We start from the raw sequence: 21,248 nt of genomic DNA, 5'->3' as shown, positions 1-21,248 counted from the left end.
TTGTTTGAAAAAACTGTATAGAAGCACACCGAGTCCGATCGAGACGCACGTTTTGATGTATTTTGGGTCTGTGTGCGACGAACGGTATTTGAGTTGAAAAGTTTCGAAAAATCGGGTGTGGAAAAAGTTTAATAACTAGACAATTCCCCTGCGGGAAATCGCGAGAGTGATGCAGTGGCCGCAGCAGTCTGCGATACCATGCTATATTGCTGTGATAGTACGATGCTATGATGATGCTACTATGCCAAGATGCTACAATGCTATGATGCTAAGATACTAAGATGCTATGATAGTAAGATGCTACAAAGCTAAGATACTATGTTGCTACGATGCTAAGATGCTACAATGCAATTATACTAAGATGCTATGATGCTAAGATACTACAATGCATCATAGCATTGTAGCATCATTAAAGCATCATAGCATGGTAGCATCAATAAAGCATCTTAGCATCATAGCATTGTAGCATCTTAGCATCATAGCATTCAAATAGTCATTTAAGGCCTGGTTCCTACTGACTGGATGGGTGTGAGTTTGATGTCATGCAGGGTACAACAAACCAAACAGGATGAGGAGGATGCAGTAGGCCTGGCTGAGAGAGAGAGACACTGAGAAGGGTCGTCCTTTATGCTTCGCCTTCTACAAACTGAAGGGCAGGTACAGGCAGCAGACCCCTCCCAGCTCCACCTGAAAGCCAGCATCAAATAAGGAAGAGAGTGGGAGGGATCGTCACACCCCCACCTTTAAGAGGGCTGTCCTCACTAGGATCCCCAGACAAAGAACGAGCAAATCGTAATAATTGATCGTTAATCATAATAATTTTAACAATAAAACTCATTACTCCTACCTGAGCAATAGTTTAACAGTTTACGGCACAGTCTTACAGTTAGAAAAACATCAATATTAAACTTAACACATCCAGGCTGTAACAAGGAATCAGCGATGAAGTGAAGACCTTCAAAATGTCCTGTTAGTCCAGCTCTTTGTCTCATGTTGGACGTCACTGCAGTCTGTCTGGATCAGCTGGAGGAAAACTATACGCAGACAAATAGACATGTCAAATAATGTTATGTAACATACTGAATATAACTCTTATGAGTGTTCAACAGCTCATTATTTATTTATTTAAAAACATCATATTATATTAAATTACTCCAATTATATATATATATACTGTCATTAATGTTGTTACAAGCCATAAACGTTTCCTACTTTATGTGATGGAATAATATATTTTTCAGTTTGACACAGTTTTAGTGGCTAACCCCACTAGCCTCCGCGTTAGCTCGCGGCTAACTCCCGCGGCTAACTCGCGGTTAAGTCCCGCGGGTCCGCAGTTAAATCCCGGTTAGCTCGCGGTTAAGTCCCGGTTAGCTCGTGGTTAAATCCCGGTTAGCTTGCTGTTAGCTCGAGGCTAGCTCGCGGTTAGCTCGAGGCTAACTCCGCGGTTTAGCTGCTAGCTCCGCTAGCTCGCTAACATACATGAGCTATGCTGGAAGGCTAGCCTAAGGCTAAAACATTGGGCGGCGAGTAGTTAACTTCTATTAACAGTTCAGCTATGTTGGGCACAAACACTTAACATATAAATAATTCTAGAAATTCACTTACCTAACAAAGTGATAGCACCAACAGAGGAGGGAGGGAGAGAGAGAGGGAAGGAGGGGGGGGGGGGGGGGGGGGGGGGTCATGGAGTGTTCTGTCTCCCCATTGTAACAGTCTGAGAGTCCCTAGTGTTTTGTCAGTCTGTGTCTGTAATGCTATAGTGGGAGGGGAGGTGGGGGGGTTGGAGTGGGGGGGGTCATAATGTCAGGTTCTGGCTCCCTACTATAGTCCTGTAATGGGTTGAGGGGTCATTATGTTTTGGCAGTCTGTGTCTGTAATGCTATAGTGGGAGGGGGGTGGGGGGGTTGGAGTGGGGGGGTCATAATGTCAGGTTCTGGCCCCCTACAGTACTGCAGTAATGGTTTGGGGGGTTTTAATGTTTTGGCAGATACTGTTATCCACTGAGAACTGTTTTCCCGCCTCGGGTCTGGTTGTCATGGCTACCAGGGTCAACTGCTGCTCCTTCTCCTTCTCCCTCTCACCTCTGCCTGAGTCAGAGGGAAAGTGCAAACTAGGATTTGCCCTCCGAACAAATGCTCATAAATCAAAAACTACAAGTCCTATCGGGAAAACGAACACATCGTGAGCGTCAGCCGAGGGTTTTCTACAATTTAGTGTTGTTCCCACGCGCCTACTGCGAAAATTGTGGCCGTAGTCGTTTTAGGAAAAAAGTATGCGACGTGAAAAATCGTCGAAAAATCGCTCTCGCTTTCCACATACACACACATGGGGAAAAATTCGAAAACTGGTCGGCGCACTCCTCGCTCGGAGGAGCCTGCAGCCCAAACCGTACGTCCCACACAAATAAAACCCATACCATCTGAAAGCCAACAAAAATCCCTACGTTTTTACATATTTTTTATCTCTGTACCTCAAAAACTGTGGCCACCACGTGAGATTGAACATTCTTTTTTCAGAATATCACCGAAACTCTGAAGTTAGAGTGTCGGTCAGAGTGGGCCCATAGAGCCCCATTATAAACGCTGATTTTTAATTTTTTTCCCCAAATTTCACCAAAACGTAAACTGCGACCCTGACCAAACCGTAAAAGGTATCGAAACGCCGTTTTCAGGAAGAGAAAGCTACACTTCCCGTGCCTCGTACAAACTTCCAAGCAAGTTTCTACAACAAAGCATGGCCGAGTAATCACTCGACAAAGCCAAGCTGTAAATTTTGGAATGTTGCCGCTTTTTTCGGGCTTCTCCATTCATTTCAATGGGAAATTTATCGCGGTTTTTCGCGAATAAATTCGCGAAAAAATCTTGTTTGAAAAAACTGTATAGAAGCACACCGAGTCCGATCGAGACGCACGTTTTGATGTATTTTGTGTCTGTGTGCGACGAACGGTATTTGAGTTGAAAAGTTTCGAAAAATCGGGTGTGGAAAAAGTTTAATAATAAGAAGAAAAAACGTAGTGAAGAACAATAGTTTGCAGTGCTTCGCACTGCAAACTATTGACTCCCATAGCTTTGCTATGAGGGTCAATAGTTTGCATTGCGTAGCACTGCATCACTAACTAGACAATTCCCCTGCGGGAAATCGCGAGAGTGATGCAGTGGCCGCAGCAGTCTGCGATACCATGCTATATTGCTGTGATAGTACGATGCTACGATGCTACGATGATGCTACTATGCCAAGATGCTACAATGCTGAATGAATGAATGAATTTATTTATCATTGAGAGATACTCACGAGCACGAACGGGGGGACGAGCTTGAGAGCAGGGTCGGTGGGAAGGCTCCTCTCCGGCCGGGGGGGACGTCTGATGAAACATTAAGACCAAACACATACAGAACTCAGCAGTTAAGGAGAAAACAATAGATGTAACATTTCTAGAGCCATTTTCACGCAGACAGATGTCATTGTGGCACAGAAGCTTATCTACTGTGTAAATACCTCCAGGGGGGAAGGGGTGGACCTCAGCTCCTCCAGGTCGAGCCTCCTCCAGCGCTGCTTCACCGCCATGGAACGTCTGGACTTCCTAGGCATCCTGCTGACAAAAAATAGACAGAAAAAAAAAACAAGACAAAATACTTTTCAAAGCTTAACAGGCTATCAAACCTATCAAACTAACCTAAACCCTAACCTTTACCTAAACTCTAACTACCTAATGTAAAATAATCTAATCTAAGACAAATTAATGTAATATGTTATACTTAAATTAAATCTGTGTAGATGAAGGTGTGGTGAATGTATGTGTGTGGGTGAGGTGGCGATACTGCTCTGTGATGGTTGAGGGCGATGAATCAACGATGATCACTCTCAGCTGTCGAAGCACAGGAACCCTTTAATCCTATCAAAGACAATGCAAAAAAATTGAAATGTCTTTCAAATGTTATAAGTAAATGTAAGCAACAAGCTAATAACAAAGCAGACACATGTTAAACATCTGTAGTTGTCATAAAGTGTGTGTTTTCCTTATACTAAGATGCTATGATGCTAAGATACTACAATGCTAAGATGCTTTAATGATGCTACAATGCTATGATGCTAAGATGCTTTAATGATGCTACCATGCTATGATGCTTTAATGATCACCTGTTCATATAGTCATAATATAATCCTGGTGAAATTATTTGCGATTTACGTCGCAAATAATTTCATGTTTGACTACAAAAAGTAATGGTCACGTCAAGACAGGTATGAAAGTATTCGCGACTTACGTCGCGAATGTCTTTACTAAGTAGCATGTCTTTACTACCATGAGCAGCAGCTATAACAAAAAGCACAACTCAAATAGTCATTTAAGGCCTGGTTCCTACTGACTGGATGGGTGTGAGTTTGATGTCATGCAGGGTACAACAAACCAAACAGGATGAGGAGGATGCAGTAGGCCTGGCTGAGAGAGAGAGACACTGAGAAGGGTCGTCCTTTATGCTTCGCCTTCTACAAACTGAAGGGCAGGTACAGGCAGCAGACCCCTCCCAGCTCCACCTGAAAGCCAGCATCAAATAAGGAAGAGAGTGGGAGGGATCTCACTAGGATCCCCAGACAAAGAACGAGCAAATCGTAACAATTGATCGTTAATCATAATAATTTTAACAATAAAACTCATTACTCCTACCTGAGCAATAGTTTAACAGTTTATGGCACAGTCTTACAGTTAGAAAAACAATAATATTAAACTTAACACATCCAGGCTGTAACAAGGAATCAGCGATGAAGTGAAGACCTTCAAAATGTCCTGCGAGTCCAGCTCTTTGTCTCATGTTGGACGTCACTGCAGTCTGTCTGGATCAGCTGGAGGAAAACTATACGCAGACAAATAGACATGTCAAATAATGTTATGTAACATACTTAATATAACTCTTATGAGTGTTCAACAGCTCATTATTTATTTAATTAAAAACATCATATTATATTAAATTACTCCAATTATATATATATACTGTCATTAATGTTGTTGCAAGCCATAAACGTTTCCTACTTTATGTGGTGGAATAATATATTTTTCAGTTTGACACAGTTTAATTTAAAAATATCTTCCCTTTAAATTGTAAAACTTCAACATTATTACTGTGATAAGCACCCGCTAGCAAGGCGGCGAATTAGCCGGCGGCTAACCCCACTAGCCTCCGCGTTAGCTCACGGCTAACTGCCGCGGCTAATTCGTGTTTAACTCCCGCGGGTCCGCGGTTAAATCCCGGTTAGCTAGCGGTTAGTTAGCGGTTAGCTCGAAGCTAACTCCGCGGTTGAGTCCGCGGCGTTAAGGTAGCGGCTAGCTAGCTCCGTTAGCTCTGCTAGCTTGCTAACATACATGCGCTATGCTGGAAGGCTAGTCGTCGGCTAAATCACTGGGCGGCTAGTCGTTAGCGTCTGTTACCAGTTGAGCTATTCACTGACCTAATAAGATGAAGGAAACGGGTCAGGGATGTTGTGTCAGGAGTTTCAGCAAAGCAGCCAGATATAATTTGTGTTTAAAATAAAGGAAAAGGTCAAACATGAAGTTGTCATTCAGTCAATGAGAAGAGCTATAGCTAAGAGGCCCAGCAGCTGTGTGAAAGGGGGGTTTTAATGTTTTGGCAGATCATGTTTTCCACTGAGAGCTCTTTTCCCGCCTCTCGTCCCCAGCAGCTGCGTGTGTGAACGTGTGTAAGCTGGTTGGGGTCTGGTTGTCATGGCTACCAGGGTCAACTGCTCCTGTTCGAATGTCAGTTGGAAGACGGGGAGAGAGAGAGAAAATGCTGAAAAATCGCCTCGAACAGGAAGGACTTGTGGCCAAACCGTATTTCCAATCATTGAACCGACTTAACTTTGGGCATCTTGAGGCTTTCCTGAACGTCTACATATGCAGTTTGTGGGTAAAATGAAGAAATGTGACCTATTAAAGCGATTCAAAGAAAGGTTACGTCTGCTTTCCTCCAGAAATTTCCCTGCCTTTTTAACATGGCAGTCTATGGAGCTGTGGATGGGTGTTGCTGGCGCATCTTTGTGTCTGACGCCAAAACTATAAGACTTACAGCTTTAGCAGACGAATTTGAGTGAGAAGACACATTTTCCTACGTTTCTATGTATAAATTATGTCTGTCGTGTGAAATTTGTGGCCACGGGAGCAGTTTCTGTGCAGTTTTTTGACTAACTTTCTTCTCCCCTCCTCACTCTAGCTGATGATGTCATCCACTCTAGCACAAACATTCCGCGCAATACACACCCATTATAAACCCTGAAATTTGAGTAAAAACCTACACAACTCTGAGGCTTCATAGTTTAAAAACGGTAAAAGTTGTCGACAAGTGAAGTGAATCTCTGAAGAGAAGGCAAGAGTACCTACGTTTTAAAGTTTAAATGAAGTCTCTCGGTTAAAGTATGCCAGAGCAGTTCATTGTTGAAAATGTCTGTTGAAATATATTTTTTTTCGGGCTTCTCCATTCATTTCAATTGGGAAATTTGTCGCAGTTTTTTCGCGACTATGTCGCGAAAAAATCTTGTTTGAAAGAACTGTATAGAAGCACACCGAGTCCGATCGAGACGCACGTTTTGATGTATTTTGTGTCTGTGTGCGACGAACGGTATTTGAGTTGAAAGGTTTCGAAAATGCGTAGGAAAAAGTTTAATAATAACTAGACAATTCCCCTGCGGGAAATCGCGAGAGTGATGCAGTGGCTGCAGCAGTCTGCGATACCATGCTATATTGCTGTGATAGTACGATGCTACGATGCTATGATGATGCTACTATGCCAAGATGCTACTACAATGCTATGATGCTATGATACTAAGATGCTACAAAGCTAAGATACTATGTTGCTACGATGCTAAGATGCTACAATGCAATTATACTAAGATGCTATGATGCTTTAATGATCACCTGTTCATATAGTCATAATATAATCCTGGTGAAAATATTTGCGACTTACGTTGCAAATAATTTCATGTTTGACTACAAAAAGTAATGGTCAGGTCAAGACAGGTATGAAAGTATTCGCGACTTACGTCGCGAATGTCTTTACTAAGTAGCATGTCTTTACTACCATGAGCAGCAGCTATAACAAAAAGCACAACTCAAATAGTCATTTAAGGCCTGGTTCCTTCTGACTGGATGGGTGTGAGTTTGATGTCATGCAGGGTACAACAAACCAAACAGGATGAGGAGGATGCAGTAGGCCTGGCTGAGAGAGAGAGACACTGAGAAGGGTCGTCCTTTATGCTTCGCCTTCTACAAACTGAAGGGCAGGTACAGGCAGCAGAGCCCTCCCAGCTCCACCTGAAAGCCAGCATCAAATAAGGAAGAGAGTGGGAGGGATCTCACTAGGATCCCCAGACAAAGAACGAGCAAATCGTAACAATTGATCGTTAATCATAATAATTTTAACAATAAAACTCATTACTCCTACCTGAGCAATAGTTTAACAGTTTACGGCACAGTCTTACAGTTAGATAAACAATAATATTAAACTTAACACATCCAGGCTGTAACAAGGAATCAGCGATGAAGTGAAGACCTTCAAATTGTCCTGCGAGTCCAGCTCTTTGTCTCATGTTGGACGTCACTGCAGTCTGTCTGGATCAGCTGGAGGAAAACTATAGGCAGACAAATAGACATGTCAAATAATGTTATGTAACATACTTAATATAACTCTTATGAGTGTTCAACAGCTCATTATTTATTTAATTAAAAACATCATATTATATTAAATTACTCCAATTATATATATATACTGTCATTAATGTTGTTGCAAGCCATAAATGTTTCCTACTTTATGTGGTGGAATAATATATTTTTCAGTTTGACACAGTTTAATTTAAAAATATCTTCCCTTTAAATTGTAAAACTTCAACATTATTACTGTGATAAGCACCCGCTAGCAAGGCGGCGAATTAGCCGGCGGCTAACCCCACTAGCCTCCGCGTTAGCTCACGGCGAACTGCCGCGGCTAATTCGTGTTTAACTCCCGCGGGTCCGCGGTTAAATCCCGGTTAGCTAGCGGTTAGTTAGCGGTTAGCTCGAGGCTAACTCCGCGGTTGAGTCCGCGGCGTTAAGGTAGCGGCTAGCTAGCTCCGTTAGCTCCGCTAGCTTGCTAACATACATGAGCTATGCTGGAAGGCTAGTCGTCGGCTAAATCACTGGGCGGCTAGTCGTTAGCGTCTGTTAGCAGTTTAGCTATTCACTGACCTAATAAGATGAAGGAAACGGGTCAGGGATGTTGTGTCAGGAGTTTCAGCAAAGCAGCCAGATATAATTTGTGTTTAAAATAAAGGAAAAGGTCAAAAATGACTGAGAAGTTGTCATTCAGTCAATGAGAAGAGCTATAGCTAAGAGGCCCAGCAGCTGTGTGAAAGCACCAAGGGAGACATGGATGGTTTGGGGGGTTTTAATGTTTTGGCAGATCATGTTTTCCACTGAGAGCTCTTTTCCCGCCTCTCGTCCCCTGCAGCTGCGTGTGTGAACGTGTGTAAGCTGGTTGGGGTCTGGTTGTCATGGCTACCAGGGTCAACTGCTCCTGTTCGAATGTCAGTTGGAAGACGGGGAGAGAGAGAGAAAATGCTGAAATATCGCCTCGAACAGGAAGGACTTGTGGCCAAACCGTATTTCCAATCATTGAACCGACTTAACTTTGGGCATCTTGAGGCTTTCCTGAACGTCTACATATGCAGTTTGTGGGTAAAATGAAGAAATGTGACCTATTAAAGCGATTCAAAGAAAGGTTACGTCTGCTTTCCTCCAGAAATTTCCCTGCCTTTTTAACATGGCAGTCTATGGAGCTGTGGGTGGGTGTTGCTGGCGCATCTTTGTGTCTGACGCCAAAACTATAAGACTTACAGCTTTAGCAGACGAATTTGAGTGAGAAGACACATTTTCCTACGTTTCTATGTATAAATTATGTCTGTCGTGTGAAATTTGTGGCCACGGGAGCAGTTTCTGTGCAGTTTTTTGACTAACTTTCTTCTCCCCTCCTCACTCTAGCTGATGATGTCATCCACTCTAGCACAAACATTCCGCGCAATACACACCCATTATAAACCCTGAAATTTGAGTAAAAACCTACACAACTCTGAGGCTTCATAGTTTAAAAACGGTAAAAGTTGTCGACAAGTGAAGTGAATCTCTGAAGAGAAGGCAAGAGTACCTACGTTTTAAAGTTTAAATGAAGTCTCTCGGTTAAAGTATGCCAGAGCAGTTCATTGTTGAAAATGTCTGTTGAAATATTTTTTTTTTCGGGCTTCTCCATTCATTTCAATTGGGAAATTTGTCGCAGTTTTTTCGCGACTACGTCGAGAAAAAATCTTGTTTGAAAGAACTGTATAGAAGCACACCGAGTCCGATCGAGACGCACGTTTTGACGTATTTTGTGTCTGTGTGCGACGAACGGTATTTGAGTTGAAAGGTTTCGAAAATCGGCCGTAGGAAAAAGTTTAATAATAATAATAACTAGAAAATTCCCGCGGAAATTTTTGAAGTGCCGAGTGGGCTGTTGCCGGGGTTCTGTATTGAAAAAGCACACCTCAAATAGCCACAAATGTTAGCAATTAGGATGTCTTTACATGCAGTCAAGCATTAGCCGCTAATGTTAGCAATTAGCATGTCTTTACTACCATGAGCAGCTGGCACGCTGGATGCTCTTGGTAGTAAAGCATTAGCCACTAATGTTAGCAATTAGCATGTCTTTACTAAGTAGCATGTCTTTACTACCATGAGCAGCAGCTATAACAAAAAGCACAACTCAAATAGTCATTTAAGGCCTGGTTCCTACTGACTGGATGGGTGTGAGTTTGATGTCATGCATGTTGGAGGATACAACAAACCAAACAGGATGAGGAGGATGCAGTAGGCCTGGCTGAGAGAGAGAGACACTGAGAAGGGTCGTCCTTTATGCCCTTCTACAAACTGAAGGGCAGTTACAGGCAGCAGACCCCTCCAAGCTCCACCTGAAAGCCAGCATCAAATAAGGAAGAGAGTGGGAGGGATCGTCAGAATTAGCATTTCTTTACATGCAGTCAAGCATTAGCCACAAATGTGAGCAATTAGCATGTCTTTACTACCACGAGCGGCTAGCACGCTAGCTTACTCATGCCAGTAAAGCATGAACCACAAATGTTAGCAATTAGCATGTCTTTACTACCATGAGCAGCTAGCATGCTGGGTGCTCTTGGTAGTAAAGCATTAGCCACTAATGTTTACAATTAGCATGTCTTTACTAAGTAGCATGTCTTTACTACCATGAGAAGGGTCGTCCTTTATGCCCTTCTACAAACTGAAGGGCAGGTACAGGCAGCAGAGCCCTCCCAGCTCCACCTGAAAGCCAGCATCAAATAAGGAAGAGAGTGGGAGGGATCGTCACACCCCCACCTTTAAGAGGGGCATCCTCACTAGGATCCCCAGACAAAGAACGAGCAAATCGTAACAATTGATCGTTAATCATAATAATTTCAACAATAAAACTCATTACTCCTACCTGAGCAATAGTTTAACAGTTTACGGCACAGTCTTACAGTTAGAAAAACATCAATATTAAACTTAACACATCCAGGCTGTAACAAGGAATCAGCGATGAAGTGAAGACCTTCAAATTGTCCTGTTAGTCCAGCTCTTTGTCTCATGTTGGACGTCACTGCAGTCTGTCTGGATCAGCTGGAGGAAAACTATATGCAGACAAATAGACATGTCAAATAATGTTATGTAACATACTGAATATAACTCTTATGAGTGTTCAACAGCTCATTATTTATTTCATTAAAAACATCATATTATATTAAATTACTCCAATTATATATATATATACTATCATTAATGTTGTTACAAGCCATAAACGTTTCGTACTTTATGTGATGGAATAATATATTTTTCAGTTTGACACAGTTTTAGTGGCTAACCCCACTAGCCTCCACGTTAGCTCGCAGCAAACTCCCGCGGGTCTGCGGTTAAATCCCGGTTAGCTCGCGGTTAAGTCCCGGTTAGCTCGCGGTTAAATCCCGGTTAGCTTGCCGTTAGCTCGAGGCTAGCTCGCGGTTAGCTCGAGGCTAACTCCGCGGTTTAGTCTCCCCATTGTAACAGTCTGAGAGTCCCTAATGTTTTGTCAGTCTGTGTCTGTAATGCTATAGTGGGAGGGGAGGTGGGGGGGGTTGGAGTGGGGGGGTCATAGTGTCAGGTTCTGGCTCCCTACTATAGTCCTGTAATGGGTTTAGGGGGTCATAATGTTTTGGCAGTCTATTACTGTAATGCTTAAATGGAGTGGAGGGGGGTCATAGTGTCAGATTCTGCAGCCCAACTATAGTCCTGTAATGGCTTAAGTGGTCATAATGTTTTGGCAGTCTGTGTCTGTAATGCTATAGTGGGAGGGGGGGTGGGGGGGGGGTTGGAGTGGGGGGGTCATAATGTCAGGTTCTGGCCCCCTACAGTACTGCAGTAATGGTTTGAGGGGGTTTTAATGTTTTGGCAGATCATGTTTTCCAGCAGCTGCGTGTGTGAACGTGTGTAAGCTGGTTGGGGTCTGGTTGTCATGGCTACCAGGGTCAACTGCTCCTGTCAGAATGTCAGTTGGAAGACGGGGAGAGAGAGAGAAAATGCTGAAAAAACGCCTCGAACAGGAAGGACTTGTGGCCAAACCGTATTTCCAATCATTGAACCGACTTAACTTTGGGCATCTTGAGGCTTTCCTGAACGTCTACATATGCAATTTGTGGGTAAAATGAAGAAATGTGACCTATTTAAAGCGATTCAAAAAAGGTTACTTCTGCTTTCCTCCAGAAATTTCCCTGCCTTTTTAACATGGCAGTCTATGGAGCTGTGGATGGGTGTTGCTGGCGCATCTTTGTGTCTGACGCCAAAACTATAAGACTTACAGCTTTAGCAGACGGATATGAGTGAGAAGACAAATTTTCCTACGTTTCTATGTATAAATTATGTCTGTCGTGTGAAATTTGTGGCCATGGGAGCAGTTTCTGTACAGTTTTTTGACTAATTTTCTTCTCTCCTCCTCACTCTAGCTGATGATGTCATCCACTCTAGCACAAACATTCCGCGCAATACACACCCATTATAAACCCTGAAATTTGAGTAAAAACCTACACAACTCTGAGGCTTCATAGTTTAAAAACGGTAAAAGTTGTCGATAAGTGAAGTGAATCTCTGAAGAGAAGGCAAGAGTACCTACGTTTTAAAGTTCAAATGAAGTCTCTCGGTTAAAGTATGCCAGAGCAGTTCATTGTTGAAAATGTCTGTTGATTTATTTATTTTTTCGGGCTTCTCCATTCATTTCAATGGGAAATTTATCGCGGTTTTTCGCGAATAAATTCGCGAAAAACTCACGAATCCCTTATAAAAGTAATAGCACGGGATTCGGGATCAAAACACACGTTTTGATATATCATGTGTTGGGGTCCTCTCGCCGGTTCGGGCCGCATTAATCGGCGAAAAAGGGCGGAAAATGAATAATAAGTAAAAATAAAACTGCAAAGAAACACGCAGAAGATCAATAGTGGCCTCGTGCCTATGGCACGAGGCCACTCCTCCCATAGCTTGCTATGGGAGGAGTGGCCTCGTGTCATAGGCACTCGGCACTAACTAGACAATTCCCCTGCGGGAAATCGCGAGAGTGATGCAGTGGCCGCAGCAGTCTGCGATACCATGCTATATTGCTGTGATAGTACGATGCTACGATGCTATGATGATGCTACTATGCCAAGATGCTACAATGCTATGATGCTAAGATACTAAGATGCTATGATACTAAGATGCTACAAAGCTAAGATACTATGTTGCTACGATGCTAAGATGCTACAATGCAATTATACCAAGATGCTATGATGCTTTAATGATCACCTGTTCATATAGTCATAATATAATCCTGGTGAAAATATTTGCGACTTACGTTGCAAATAATTTCATGTTTGACTACAAAAAGTAATGGTCACGTCAAGACAGGTATGAAAGTATTCGCGACTTACGTCGCGAATGTCTTTACTAAGTAGCATGTCTTTACTACCATGAGCAGCAGCTATAACAAAAAGCACAACTCAAATAGTCATTTAAGGCCTGGTTCCTTCTGACTGGATGGGTGTGAGTTTGATGTCATGCAGGGTACAACAAACCAAACAGGATGAGGAGGATGCAGTAGGCCTGGCTGAGAGAGAGAGACACTGAGAAGGGTCGTCCTTTACGCCCTTCTACAAACTGAAGGGCAGGTACAGGCAGCAGACCCCTCCCAGCTCCACCTGAAAGCCAGCATCAAATAAGGAAGAGAGTGGGAGGGATCGTCACACCCCCACCAGGATTATATTATGACTATATGAACAGGTGAATTATTATGATTAACGATCAATTATTACAATTTGCTCGTTAATCATAATCATTTTAACAATAAAACTCATTACTCCTACCTGAGCAATAGTTTAACAGTTTACGGCACAGTCTTACAGTTAGATAAACAATAATATTAAACTTAACACATCCAGACTGTAACAAGGAATCAGCGATGAAGTGAAGACCTTCAAATTGTCCTGCGAGTCCAGCTCTTTGTCTCATGTTGGACGTCACTGCAGTCTGTCTGGATCAGCTGGAGGAAAACTATAGGCAGACAAATAGACATGTCAAATAATGTTATGTAACATACTTAATATAACTCTTATGAGTGTTCAACAGCTCATTATTTATTTAATTAAAAACATCATATTATATTAAATTACTCCAATTATATATATACTGTCATTAATGTTGTTGCAAGCCATAAATGTTTCCTACTTTATGTGGTGGAATAATATATTTTTCAGTTTGACACAGTTTAATTTAAAAATATCTTCCCTTTAAATTGTAAAACTTCAACATTATTACTGTGATAAGCACCCGCTAGCAAGGCGGCGAATTAGCCGGCGGCTAACCCCACTAGCCTCCGCGTTAGCTCACGGCGAACTGCCGCGGCTAATTCGTGTTTAACTCCCGCGGGTCCGCGGTTAAATCCCGGTTAGCTAGCGGTTAGTTAGCGGTTAGCTCGAGGCTAACTCCGCGGTTGAGTCCGCGGCGTTAAGCTAGCGGCTAGCTAGCTCCGTTAGCTCCGCTAGCTTGCTAACATACATGAGCTATGCTGGAAGGCTAGTCGTCGGCTAAATCACTGGGCGGCTAGTCGTTAGCGTCTGTTAGCAGTTTAGCTATTCACTGACCTAATAAGATGAAGGAAACGGGTCAGGGATGTTGTGTCAGGAGTTTCAGCAAAGCAGCCAGATATAATTTGTGTTTAAAATAAAGGAAAAGGTCATAATGTCAGGTTCTGGCCCCCTACAGTACTGCAGTAATGGTTTGGGGGGTTTTAATGTTTTGGCAGATCATGTTTTCCACTGAGAGCTCTTTTCCCGCCTCTCGTCCCCAGCAGCTGCGTGTGTGAACGTGTGTAAGCTGGTTGGGGTCTGGTTGTCATGGCTACCAGGGTCAACTGCTCCTGTTAGAATGTCAGTTGGAAGACGGGGAAAGAGAGAGAAAATGCTGAAAAATCGCCTCGAACAGGAAGGACTTGTGGCCAAACCGTATTTCCAATCATTGAACCGACTTAACTTTGGGCATCTTGAGGCTTTCCTGAACGTCTAGATGTGTAATTTGTAGGTAAAATGAAGAAATGTGACCTATTCAAAGCGATTCAAAGAAAGGTTACGTCTGCTTTCCTCCAGAAATTTCCCTGCCTTTTTAACATGGCAGTCTATGGAGCTGTGGGTGGGTGTTGCTGGCGCATCTTTGTGTCTGACGCCAAAACTATAAGACTTACAGCTTTAGCAGACGAATTTGAGTGAGAAGACACATTTTCCTACATTTCTATGTATAAATTATGTCTATCGTGTGAAATTTGTGGCCACGGGAGCAGTTTCTGTGCAGTTTTTTGACTAACTTTCTTCTCCCCTCCTCACTCTAGCTGATGATGTCATCCACTCTAGCACAAACATTCCGCGCAATACACACCCATTATAAACCCTGAAATTTGAGTAAAAACCTACACAACTCTGAGGCTTCATAGTTTAAAAACGGTAAAAGTTGTCGCTAAGTGAAGTGAATCTCTGAAGAGAAGGCAAGAGTACCTACGTTTTAAAGTTTAAATGAAGTCTCTCGGTTAAAGTATGCCAGAGCAGTTCATTGTTGAAAATGTCTGTTGAATTTTTTTTTTTTTCGGGCTTCTCCATTCATTTCAATTGGGAAATTTGTCGCAGTTTTTTCGCGACTACGTCGCGAAAAAATCTTGTTTGAAAGAACTGTATAGAAGCACACCGAGTCCGATCGAGATGCACGTTTTGATGTATTTTGTGTCTGTGTGCGACGAACGGTATTTGAGTTGAAAGGTTTCGAAAATGCGTAGGAAAAAGTTTAATAATAATAATAATAAGAAGAAAAACGTAGTGAAGAACAATAGTTTGCAGTGCTTCGCACTGCAAACTATTGACTCCCATAGCTTTGCTATGAGGGTCAATAGTTTGCATTGCGTAGCACTGCATCACTAATAACTAGACAATTCCCCTGCGGGAAATCGCGAGAGTGATGCAGTGGCCGCAGCAGTCTGCGATACCATGCTATATTGCTGTGATAGTACGATGCTACGATGATGCTACTATGCCAAGATGCTACTACAATGCTATGATGCTAAGATACTAAGATGCTATGATACTAAGATGCTACAAAGCTAAGATACTATGTTGCTACGATGCTAAGATGTTACAATGCAATTATACTAAGATGCTATGATGCTTTAATGATCACCTATTCATATAGTCATAATATAATCCTGGTGAAAATATTTGCGACTTACGTTGCAAATAATTTCATGTTTGACTACAAAAAGTAATGGTCAGGTCAAGACAGGTATGAAAGTATTCGTATACTTAAGTCGCGAATGTCTTTACTAAGTAGCATGTCTTTACTACCATGAGCAGCAGCTATAACAAAAAGCACAACTCAAATAGTCATTTAAGGCCTGGTTCCTTCTGACTGGATGGGTGTGAGTTTGATGTCATGCAGGGTACAACAAACCAAACAGGATGAGGAGGATGCAGTAGGCCTGGCTGAGAGAGAGAGACACTGAGAAGGGTCGTCCTTTACGCCCTTCTACAAACTGAAGGGCAGGTACAGGCAGCAGACCCCTCCCAGCTCCACCTGAAAGCCAGCATCAAATAAGGAAGAGAGTGGGAGGGATCTCACTAGGATCCCCAGACAAAGAACGAGCAAATCGTAACAATTGATCGTTAATCATAATAATTTTAACAATAAAACTCATTACTCCTACCTGAGCAATAGTTTAACAGTTTACGGCACAGTCTTACAGTTAGATAAACAATAATATTAAACTTAACACATCCAGGCTGTAACAAGGAATCAGCGATGAAGTGAAGACCTTCAAATTGTCCTGCGAGTCCAGCTCTTTGTCTCATGTTGGACGTCACTGCAGTCTGTCTGGATCAGCTGGAGGAAAACTATAGGCAGACAAACAGACATGTCAAATAATGTTATGTAACATACTTAATATAACTCTTATGAGTGTTCAACAGCTCATTATTTATTTAATTAAAAACATCATATTATATTAAATTACTCCAATTATATATATACTGTCATTAATGTTGTTGCAAGCCATAAATGTTTCCTACTTTATGTGGTGGAATAATATATTTTTCAGTTTGACACAGTTTCATTTAAAAATATCTTCCCTTTAAATTGTAAAACTTCAACATTATTACTGTGATAAGCACCCGCTAGCAAGGCGGCGAATTAGCCGGCGGCTAACCCCACTAGCCTCCGCGTTAGCTCACGGCGAACTGCCGCGGCTAATTCGTGTTTAACTCCCGCGGGTCCGCGGTTAAATCCCGGTTAGCTAGCGGTTAGTTAGCGGTTAGCTCGAGGCTAACTCCGCGGTTGAGTCCGCGGCGTTAAGCTAGCGGCTAGCTAGCTCCGTTAGCTCCGCTAGCTTGCTAACATACATGAGCTATGCTGGAAGGCCAGTCGTCGGCTAAATCACTGGGCGGCTAGTCGTTAGCGTCTGTTAGCAGTTTAGCTATTCACTGACCTAATAAGATGAAGGAAACGGGTCAGGGATGTTGTGTCAGGAGTTTCAGCAAAGCAGCCAGATATAATTTGTGTTTAAAATAAAGAAAAAGGTCATAATGTCAGGTTCTGGCCCCCTACAGTACTGCAGTAATGGTTTGGGGGGTTTTAATGTTTTGGCAGATCATGTTTTCCACTGAGAGCTCTTTTCCCGCCTCTCGTCCCCAGCAGCTGCGTGTGTGAACGTGTGTAAGCTGGTGGGGGTCTGGTTGTCATGGCTACCAGGGTCAACTGCTCCTGTTAGAATGTCAGTTGGAAGACGGGGAAAGAGAGAGAAAATGCTGAAAAATCGCCTCGAACAGGAAGGACTTGTGGCCAAACCGTATTTCCAATCATTGAACCGACTTAACTTTGGGCATCTTGAGGCTTTCCTGAACGTCTAGATGTGTAATTTGTAGGTAAAATGAAGAAATGTGACCTATTCAAAGCGATTCAAAGAAAGGTTACGTCTGCTTTCCTCCAGAAATTTCCCTGCCTTTTTAACATGGCAGTCTATGGAGCTGTGGGTGGGTGTTGCTGGCGCATCTTTGTGTCTGACGCCAAAACTATAAGACTTACAGCTTTAGCAGACGAATTTGAGTGAGAAGACACATTTTCCTACGTTTCTATGTATAAATTATGTCTGTCGTGTGAAATTTGTGGCCACGGGAGCAGTTTCGGTGCAGTTTTTTGACTAACTTTCTTCTCCCCTCCTCACTCTAGCTGATGATGTCATCCACTCTAGCACAAACATTCCGCGCAATACACACCCATTATAAACCCTGAAATTTGAGTAAAAACCTACACAACTCTGAGGCTTCATAGTTTAAAAACGGTAAAAGTTGTCGCTAAGTGAAGTGAATCTCTGAAGAGAAGGCAAGAGTACCTACGTTTTAAAGTTTAAATGAAGTCTCTCGGTTAAAGTATGCCAGAGCAGTTCATTGTTGAAAATGTCTGTTGAATTTTTTTTTTTTTCGGGCTTCTCCATTCATTTCAATAGGGAAATTTGTCGCAGTTTTTTCGCGACTACGTCGCGAAAAAATCTTGTTTGAAAGAACTGTATAGAAGCACACCGAGTCCGATCGAGACGCACGTTTTGATGTATTTTGTGTCTGTGTGCGGCGAACGGTATTTGAGTTGAAAGGTTTCGAAAATGCGTAGGAAAAAGTTTAATAATAACTAGACAATTCCCCTGCGGGAAATCGCGAGAGTGATGCAGTGGCCGCAGCAGTCTGCGATACCATGCTATATTGCTGTGATAGTACGATGCTACGATGATGCTACTATGCCAAGATGCTACAATGCTATGATGCTAAGATACTAAGATGCTATGATACTAAGATGCTACAAAGCTAAGATACTATGTTGCTACGATGCAATTATACCAAGATGCTATGATGCTTTAATGATCACCTGTTCATATAGTCATAATCCTGGTGAAAATATTTGCGACTTACGTTGCAAATAATTTCATGTTTGACTACAAAAAGTAATGGTCAGGTCAAGACAGGTATGAAAGTATTCGCGACTTACGTCGCGAATGTCTTTACTAAGTAGCATGTCTTTACTACCATGAGCAGCAGCTATAACAAAAAGCACAACTCAAATAGTCATTTAAGGCCTGGTTCCTTCTGACTGGATGGGTGTGAGTTTGATGTCATGCAGGGTACAACAAACCAAACAGGATGAGGAGGATGCAGTAGGCCTGGCTGAGAGAGAGAGACACTGAGAAGGGTCGTCCTTTACGCCCTTCTACAAACTGAAGGGCAGGTACAGGCAGCAGAGCCCTCCCAGCTCCACCTGAAAGCCAGCATCAAATAAGGAAGAGAGTGGGAGGGATCTCACTAGGATCCCCAGACAAAGAACGAGCAAATCGTAACAATTGATCGTTAATCATAATAATTTTAACAATAAAACTCATTACTCCTACCTGAGCAATAGTTTAACAGTTTACGGCACAGTCTTACAGTTAGATAAACAATAATATTAAACTTAACACATCCAGGCTGTAACAAGGAATCAGCGATGAAGTGAAGACCTTCAAATTGTCCTGCGAGTCCAGCTCTTTGTCTCATGTTGGACGTCACTGCAGTCTGTCTGGATCAGCTGGAGGAAAACTATAGGCAGACAAATAGACATGTCAAATAATGTTATGTAACATACTTAATATAACTCTTATGAGTGTTCAACAGCTCATTATTTATTTAATTAAAAACATCATATTATATTAAATTACTCCAATTATATATATATACTGTCATTAATGTTGTTGCAAGCCATAAATGTTTCCTACTTTATGTGGTGGAATAATATATTTTTCAGTTTGACACAGTTTCATTTAAAAATATCTTCCCTTTAAATTGTAAAACTTCAACATTATTACTGTGATAAGCACCCGCTAGCAAGGCGGCGAATTAGCCGGCGGCTAACCCCACTAGCCTCCGCGTTAGCTCACGGCGAACTGCCGCGGCTAATTCGTGTTTAACTCCCGCGGGTCCGCGGTTAAATCCCGGTTAGCTAGCGGTTAGCTCGAGGCTAACTCCGCGGTTGAGTCCGCGGCGTTAAGCTAGCGGCTAGCTAGCTCCGTTAGCTCCGCTAGCTTGCTAACATACATGAGCTATGCTGGAAGGCTAGTCGTCGGCTAAATCACTGGGCGGCTAGTCGTTAGCGTCTGTTAGCAGTGGCCCCCTACAGTACTGCAGTAATGGTTTGGGGGGTTTTAATGTTTTGGCAGATCATGTTTTCCACTGAGAGCTCTTTTCCCGCCTCTCGTCCCCTCCTGCTGCGTGTGTAAGCTGGTTGGGGTCTGGTTGTCATGGCTACCAGGGTCAACTGACGCTGAAGTCTCCTTCTCTCTCTCACCTCTGCCTGAGTCAGAGGGAAAGTGCAAACTAGGATTTGCCCTCCGAACAAATGCTCATAAATCAAAAACTACAAGTCCTATCGGGAAAACAAACACATCGTGAGCGTCAGCCAAGGGTTTTCTACAATTTAGTGTTGTTCCCACGCGCCTACTGCGAAAATTGTGGCCGTAGTCGTTTTAGAAAAAAAGTATGCGACGTGAAAAATCGTCGAAAAATCGCTCTCGCTTTCCACATACACACACATGGGGAAAAATTCGAAAACTGGTCGGCGCACTCCTCGCTCGGAGGAGCCTGCAGCCCAAACCGTACGTCCCACACAAATAAAACCCACACCATCTGAAAGCCAACAAAAATCCCTACGTTTTTACGTATTTTTTATCTCTGTACCTCAAAATCTGTGGCCACCACGTGAGATTGAACCTTTTTTTTTCAGAATATCACCGAAACTCTGAAGTTAGAGTGTCGGTCAGAGTGGGCCCATAGAGCCCCATTATAAACGCTGATTTTTAATTTTTTTCCCCAAATTTCACCAAAACGTAAACAGCGACCCTGACCAAACCGTAAAAGGTATCGAAACCCCGTTTTCAGGAAGAGAAAGCTACACTTCCCGTGCCTCGTACAAACTTCCAAGCAAGTTTCTACTACAAAGCATGGCCGAGTAATCACTCGACAAAGCCAAGCTGTAAATTTTGGAATGTTGCCGCTTTTTTCGGGCTTCTCCATTCATTTCAATGGGAAATTTATCGCAGTTTTTTCGCGACTACGTCGCGAAAAAATCTTGTTTGGAAGAACTGTATAGAAGCACACCGAGTCCGATCGAGACGCACGTTTTGATGTATTTTGTGTCTGTGTGCGACGAACGGTATTTGAGTTGAAAAGTTTCGAAAATCCGTAGGAAAAAGTTTAATAATAATAAGAAGAAAAAACGTAGTGAAGAACAATAGTTTGCAGTGCTTCGCACTGCAAACTATTGACTCCCATAGCTTTGCTATGAGGGTCAATAGTTTGCATTGCGTAGCACTGCATCACTAACTAGACAATTCCCCTGCGGGAAATCGCGAGAGTGATGCAGTGGCCGCAGCAGTCTGCGATACCATGCTATATTGCTGTGATAGAACGATGCTACGATGCTACGATGATGCTACTATGCCAAGATGCTACAATGCTGAATGAATGAATTAATTTATTGATCATTGAGAGATACTCACGAGCACGAACGGGGGGACGAGCTTGAGAGCAGGGTCGGTGGGAAGGCTCCTCTCCGGCCGGGGGGGACGTCTGATGAAACATTAAGACCA

This window comes from Chelon labrosus (genome assembly GCF_963514085.1).
Source record: "Chelon labrosus genome assembly, chromosome: 1".
NCBI lineage: Eukaryota > Metazoa > Chordata > Actinopteri > Mugiliformes > Mugilidae > Chelon > Chelon labrosus.
Note: the sequence above shows the minus strand (reverse complement) of the source record.